This window comes from Pleurodeles waltl, unplaced genomic scaffold, assembly GCF_031143425.1.
Source record: "Pleurodeles waltl isolate 20211129_DDA unplaced genomic scaffold, aPleWal1.hap1.20221129 scaffold_39, whole genome shotgun sequence".
In the NCBI taxonomy this organism is placed as follows: Eukaryota; Metazoa; Chordata; class Amphibia; order Caudata; family Salamandridae; genus Pleurodeles; species Pleurodeles waltl.
Window position 1 is genome coordinate 5,126,099 of NW_027150097.1, and position 6,967 is coordinate 5,133,065.

At 44.4% G+C, this 6,967-nt stretch overlaps 3 non-coding genes across 3 annotated transcripts; all 3 read right to left on the reverse strand.

Annotated features, from left to right (window-relative positions):
- Positions 1 to 750: 750 nt before the first annotated feature.
- Positions 751 to 822, reverse strand: TRNAE-UUC (transfer RNA glutamic acid (anticodon UUC)). Its single transcript has one exon. It is a non-coding gene; the product is annotated as a tRNA-Glu (tRNA).
- Positions 823 to 3,718: 2,896 nt separating this feature from the next.
- Positions 3,719 to 3,790, reverse strand: TRNAE-UUC (transfer RNA glutamic acid (anticodon UUC)). Its single transcript has one exon. It is a non-coding gene; the product is annotated as a tRNA-Glu (tRNA).
- A 2,895-nt stretch (positions 3,791 to 6,685) lies between these two features.
- TRNAE-UUC (transfer RNA glutamic acid (anticodon UUC)) lies at positions 6,686 to 6,757 on the reverse strand. Its single transcript has one exon. It is a non-coding gene; the product is annotated as a tRNA-Glu (tRNA).
- Positions 6,758 to 6,967: the final 210 nt, after the last annotated feature.

Consider the following 6,967-nt stretch of genomic DNA (forward strand, 5'->3'; position numbering starts at 1 on the left):
TTTGCTAATGCAGAAACAAAGAAAACATCTCGTCTGATGCTTCGAAATCTCCATTTAGCATGGCCCCTTAACTAACCACCAAGAGTCTTTGCACGGCTGGGAACCTTTGTAAAAGACTCAGTGGGTCACTGTGAATGCAGCAGATCTTCACCCCTGTATTTCTTACAAAGAAACAGAGTTTTATTCCAGGTAAAGGAGGCATCTCTGGTGTCTGATACTATCGGTAGTGTTCAGCCTACCCTCTCTGAGAGAGCAGCAGTGAGGGTACAAAGCACACTGGTTGCAAAATGTGGACACTGCAAACAGCAGCTGCAATATCACAGATGATATAAAACACATAAAGTGCTCAAGTCTTATACTAGAAACAACGCAGCAGGGGAATCATGTCATAAAACAAATGATGAACCCACAGTATGGACGGGGCAGGTAATAAAATGCGAATTTCCCATGGTGGGACCACAGTCAATTGCTGCCTTCTTTTCTCCATGCCCTGGTCTCATTAAATAATCTGCACTTTTTGTTGTGCAATAAAAGAAAAACAAGGAATAACCCTTCATAGTATTAATGTACAGGTCAAGGGCTGGGGAGAGAGGGCAGTAGATTTGGGGGTCGGTGTAAACCTCTGACGGCATTAGATGGAAGCAGAAGACAAAGCAAGTGACATTTATTAAGACTTTAGGTGCATTTAGGTTTATAGAAAAAAACTGAGAAAGATTAAAATGTCTGAGTAGTGAAAAACAAAAAATGGATTTCCCGTACCGGGAGTCGAACCCAGGCCGCCTGGGTGAAAACCAGGAATCCTAACCACTAGACCAGATGGGAACTGTGACCTCTTCATACAGCTCAGTGTATGTGAGGTGTCTCCCAAGGTCACACTGCATTCCGTACACTGAGAGTTATATTGTTCTTCTCAGTAGTACAAAATCAATTGGGGTAACAGACACCTCACTTCTGACAAAAGAGAAGGAATGACCAGAAGTCATCATTTCTGCCACAACCTGTCAGGTCTCATTATTTACAACCTTAGAACTTCTACACATACACAGAGCCCAGGACACGGAGGACAGCAGCAGTCCCTGCATTGACTATTACTAACCCCTCCCCTTGAGCCAGACAAAGCCACACCCCTCCCCCAGGACACCCCTTGACTCCGGGGTTTCCTCACCAGACTGATGGCCCCACAGACCCCTCTCCAGTTATCTTCCAGCTGCTTCCTTGACGACACTCCCCTGCACCTGTCACAGGCTCCAGGCTGCCCTCCTGGGGCTCGAGTTATACTCCTTCTCTATCTACTAACAGCACCGACTCCAGTCCTGACACTGGATTGGTACACACAGAGAAGAAGCAGCTCAGAAGTAGTCTGGGTTGTTCCCAGGTACCTCCATCTTCACAGAGTGACCGCCAGGGGGCAGCACAGCCAAAGCACTCACAGCCCACAAGCCTACGAACCATCAATTGGATGTCAGCAGCCTTGTCAGAGGCACAGAGACTAGTAATTCCACAGTATTTTGGGGCAGCAGAGGAAGAAGCAAGTGCTGAGCTGAAGTGGTCACTGCTGTTTTGTCATAACACCAGACATATGTTGTTAAAAGCATGTAAGCGCACATTCTTAGGCATTCTCGGTCGTCTTCTCCCTTTCTGACAATATACCAATTGTATACACCCGAATGGAGAAAAGTTAAAATATAAGGTACTAGGAATATGCGCCAAAGGTAGGCAAATTAAACATTTCAAGTACAAATATTACCATATTTATTGATGTAAAATGTAAACAAGTTAGACTGAAAATATGTGTGTGTGTTTACAAAGGATGTCTAAAGTGTATGCTGTGAGGTCAGGTTGCAGTTCACTACTTGCACTTGCGCCTTTCACAAGTGTGAGTACCCAGTTACACTAATGTCTGCTCTGACTTGTTATTCTGAGAGTCATGTGCTAAAGGGGGGCTTCCACCCTAGTTTGAGGGACCAGAGTACGAATGCCCCAGGGCACAGGAAGTACACAGTCCTCATTAAAACAACTGTGGCCCAGTAACTTCTGACTGCCCTTTGACCCCACAGACTGGCACATACATGTCATCAGACTATAGCACCGTGGTACATATGCACACATGTGCATGTACACGTCAGCCAGTTTTTTATTCATTTATGTGCTAATACTGTTCAGCATCAGGATGTGATGTCGAAGGAGAAAGGTGGAGAGCGCCGACGTCTCTGGTATTTCAAGACAAAACTAGAGACCTTTTCACACTAATATACTGCTCCAGGCAGATCTTCCACTGCAAATGCAAGTTATATGAGTCCAGCTGAAAACTGTTTATTTTTGGGTACTTGCTTTAGTCAAAGGTTACCATTTGCAACTCACAAAAAAAAAAGCAAAGGGCAATTTCATACATTAACACTTTGGTAAAGTCGTTCTTTCACACCGTACATTTCCGTAAGTTTCTCTCTCCTTGTAAGTTATCCGGTGTGAAGGCCGCGTGGAGTCAGGTCCACACTGTGCATCTTACTGTTGTGTAGCTAGAGTAGAGAGGTGTCCACACAGACACAGGACGTAGACAACACCTGTGTGTAGCATCACGTGCCCCCAGCAACGCCTATAGAATAATGTATAGATGCCCCCAAGCCGCAGAAACCACAAGGGGAATGAAAATAGGAAGAGACGGGTTATGTCAGAGATACAAATTGTTTCCTGCTCAAGACCTGCAATAAATTAAAACAAAAGTATTATTACAAACATTCCAGGTCCTACCGATATTGGAACTCAGATTGCTGGATTCAGAGTCCAGAGTGCTAATCATTACACGATGGAACCAACGTCCACGATCCTCAACCCTAGGAGTCCTGAAGCAGTGTCAGTCGCCACCTACTGTCTATCGCTTGAATTCGTTCACACTGTAAATCAAACATGACAAGTCCAACAGCACAACTAAAATGTGTATTTCACAAGTAATAACATAAAAACAGAAATATACTTTTGCTGATGCAGAAACAAAGAAAACGTCTTGTCTGATGCTTCGAAATCTCCATTTAGCATGGCCCCTTAACTAACCACCAAGAGTCTTTGCACGGCTGGGAACCTTTGTAAAAGACTCAGTGGGTCACTGTGAATGCAGCAGATCTTCACCCCTGTATTTCTTACAAAGAAGCAGAGTTTTATTCCAGGTACAGGAGGCATCTCTGGTGTCTGATACTACCTGTAGTGTTCAGCCTACCCTCTCTGAGAGAGCAGCAGTGAGGGTACAAAGCACACTGGTTGCAAAATGTGGACACTGCAAACAGCACCTGCAATATCACAGATGATATAAAACACATAAAGTGCTCAAGTCTTATACTAGAAACAACACAGCAGGGGAATCATGTCATAAAACAAATGATGAACCCACAGTATGGACGGGGCAGGTAATAAAATGCGAATTTCCCATGGTGGGACCACAGTCAATTGCTGCCTTCTTCTCTGTGCCCCGGTCTCATTATATAATCTGTACTTTTTGTTGTGCAATAAAAGAAAAACAAGGAATAACCCTTCATAGTATTAATGTACAGGTCAAGGGCTGGGGAGAGAGGGCAGTAGATTTGGGGGTCGGTGTAAACCTCTGACGGCATTAGATGGAAGCAGAAGACAAAGCAAGTGACATTTATTAAGACTTTAGGTGCATTTAGGTTTATAGAAAAAAACTGAGAAAGATTAAAATGTCTGAGTAGTGAAAAAAAAAATGGATTTCCCATACCGGGAGTCGAACCCGGGCCGCCTGGGTGAAAACCAGGAATCCTAACCGCTAGACCATATGGGAACTGAGTCCTCTTCATACAGCTCCGTGTATGTGAGGTGTCTCCCAAGGTCACACTGCATTCCGTACACTGAGAGTTATATTGTTCTTCTCAGTAGTACACAATCAATTGGGGTAACAGACACCTCACTTCTTACAAAAGAGAAGGAATGACCAGAAGTCATCATTTCTGCCACAACCTGTCAGGTCTCATTATTTACAACCTTAGAACTTCTACACATACACAGAGCCCAGGACACGGAGGACAGCAGCACTCCCTGCATTGACTATTACTAACCCCTCCCCTTGAGCCAGACAAAGCCACGCCCCTCCCCCAGGACACCCCTTGACTCCTGGGTTTCCTCACCAGACTGATGGCCCCACAGACCCCTCTCCAGTTATCTTCCAGCTGCTTCCTTGACGACACTCCCCTGCACCTGTCACAGGCTCCAGGCTGCCCTCCTGGGGCTCGAGTTATACTCCTTCTCTATCTACTAACAGCACCGACTCCAGTCCTGACACTGGATTGGTTCACACAGAGAAGAAGCAGCTCAGAAGTAGTCTGGGTTGTTCCCAGGTACCTGCATCTTCACAGAGTGACCGCCAGGGGGCAGCACAGCCAAAGCACTCACAGCCCACAACCCTACGAATCATCAATTGGATGTCAGCAGCCTTGTCAGAGGCGCAGATACTAGTAATTCCACAGTATTTTGGGACAGCAGAGGAAGAAGCAAGTGCTGAGCTGAAGTGGTCACTGCTGTTTTGTCACAACATCAGACATATGTTCTTAAAAGCATGTAAGCGCACATTCTTAGGCATTCTCGGTCGTCTTCTCCCGTTCTGACATTATACCAATTGTATATACCCGAATGGAGAAAAGTTAAAATATAAGGTACTAGGAATATGCGCCAAAGGTAGGCAAATTAAATATTTCTAGTACAAATATTACCATATTTATTGATGTAAAATGTAAACAAGTTAGACTGAAAATATGTGTGTGTGTTTACAGAGGATGTCTAAAGTGTATGCTGTGAGGTCAGGTTGCAGTTCACTTCTTGCACTTGCGCCTTTCACAAGTGTGAGTACCCAGTTACACTAATGTCTGCTCTGACTTGTTATTCTGAGAGTCATGTGCTAAAGGGGGGCTTCCACCCTAGTTTGAGGGACCAGAGTACGAATGCCCCAGGGCACAGGAAGTACACAGTCCTCATTGATACAACTGTGGCCCAGTAACTTCTGACTGCCCTTTGACCCCACAGACTGGCACATATATGTCATCAGACTATAGCACTGTGGTACATATGCACACATGTGCATGTACACGTCAGCCAGTTTTTTATTCATTTATGTGCTAATACTGTTCAGCATCAGGATGTGATGTCGAAGGAGAAAGATGGAGAGCGCCGAAGTCTCTGGTATTTCAAGACAAAACTAGAGACCTTTTCACACTCATATACTGCTCCAGGCAGATCTTCCACTGCAAATGCAAGTTATATGAGTCCAGCTGAAAACTGTTTATTTTTGGGTACTTGCTTTAGTCAAAGGTTACCATTTGCAACTCACAAAAAAAAAGCAAAGGGCAATTTCATACATTAACACTTTGGTAAAGTCGTTCTTTCACACCGTACATTTCCGTAAGTTTCTCTCTCCTTGTAAGTTATCCGGTGTGAAGGCCGCGTGGAGTCAGGTCCACACTGTGCATCTTACTGTTGTGTAGCCAGAGTAGAGAGGTGTCCACACAGACACAGGACGTAGGCAACACCTGTGTGTAGCATCACGTGCCCCCAGCAACGCCTATAGAATAATGAATAGATGCCCCCAAGCCGCAGAAACCACGAGGGGAATGAAAACAGGAAGAGACGGGTTATGTCAGAGATACAAATGGTTTCCTGCTCAAGACCTGCAATAAATTAAAACAAAAGTATTATTACAAACATTCCAGGTCCTACCGATATTGGAACTCAGATTGCTGGATTCAGAGTCCAGAGTGCTAATCATTACACGATGGAACCAACGCCCACGTTCTTCAACCCTAGGTGTCCTGAAGCAGTGTCAGTCGCCACCTACTGTCTATCGCTTGAATTCGTTCACACTGTAAATCAAACATGACAAGTCCAACAGCACAACTAAAATGTGTATTTCACAAGTAATAACATAAAAACAGAAATATACTTTTGCTGATGCAGAAACAAAGAAAACTTCTCGTCTGATGCTTCGAAATCTCCATTTAGCATGGCCCCTTAACTAACCACCAAGAGTCTTTGCACGGCTGGGAACCTTTGTAAAAGACTCAGTGGGTCACTGTGAATGCAGCAGATCTTCACCCCTGTATTTCTTACAAAGAAGCAGAGTTTTATTCCAGGTACAGGAGGCATCTCTGGTGTCTGATACTAACTGTAGTGTTCAGCCTACCCTCTCTGAGAGAGCAGCAGTGAGGGTACAAAGCACACTGGTTGCAAAATGTGGACACTGCAAACAGCAGCTGCAATATCACAGATGATATAAAACACATAAAGTGCTCAAGTCTTATACTAGAAACAACACAGCAGGGGAATCATGTCATAAAACAAATGATGAACCCACAGTATGGACGGGGCAGGTAATAAAATGCGAATTTCCCATGGTGGGACCACAGTCAATTGCTGCCTTCTTCTCTGTGCCCCGGTCTCATTACATAATCTGTACTTTTTGTTGTGCAATAAAAGAAAAACAAGGAATAACCCTTCATAGTATTAATGTACAGGTCAAGGGCTGGGGAGAGAGGGCAGTAGATTTGGGGGTCGGTGTAAACCTCTGACGGCATTAGATGGAAGCAGAAGACAAAGCAAGCGACATTTATTAAGACTTTAGGTGCATTTAGGTTTATAGAAAAAAACTGAGAAAGATTAAAATGTCTGAGTAGTGAAAAAAAGAATACATTTCCCATACCGGGGGGTGAACCCAGGCCGCCTGGGTGAAAACCAGGAATCCTAACCGCTAGACCATATGGGAACTGTGACCTCTTCATACAGCTCAGTGTATGTGAGGTGTCTCCCAAGGTCACACTGCATTCCGTACACTGAGAGTTATATTGTTCTTCTCAGTAGTACACAATCAATTGGGGTAACAGACACCTCACTTCTGACAAAAGAGAAGGAATGACCAGAAGTCATAATTTCTGCCACAACCTGTCAGGTCTCATTATTTACAACCTTAGAACTT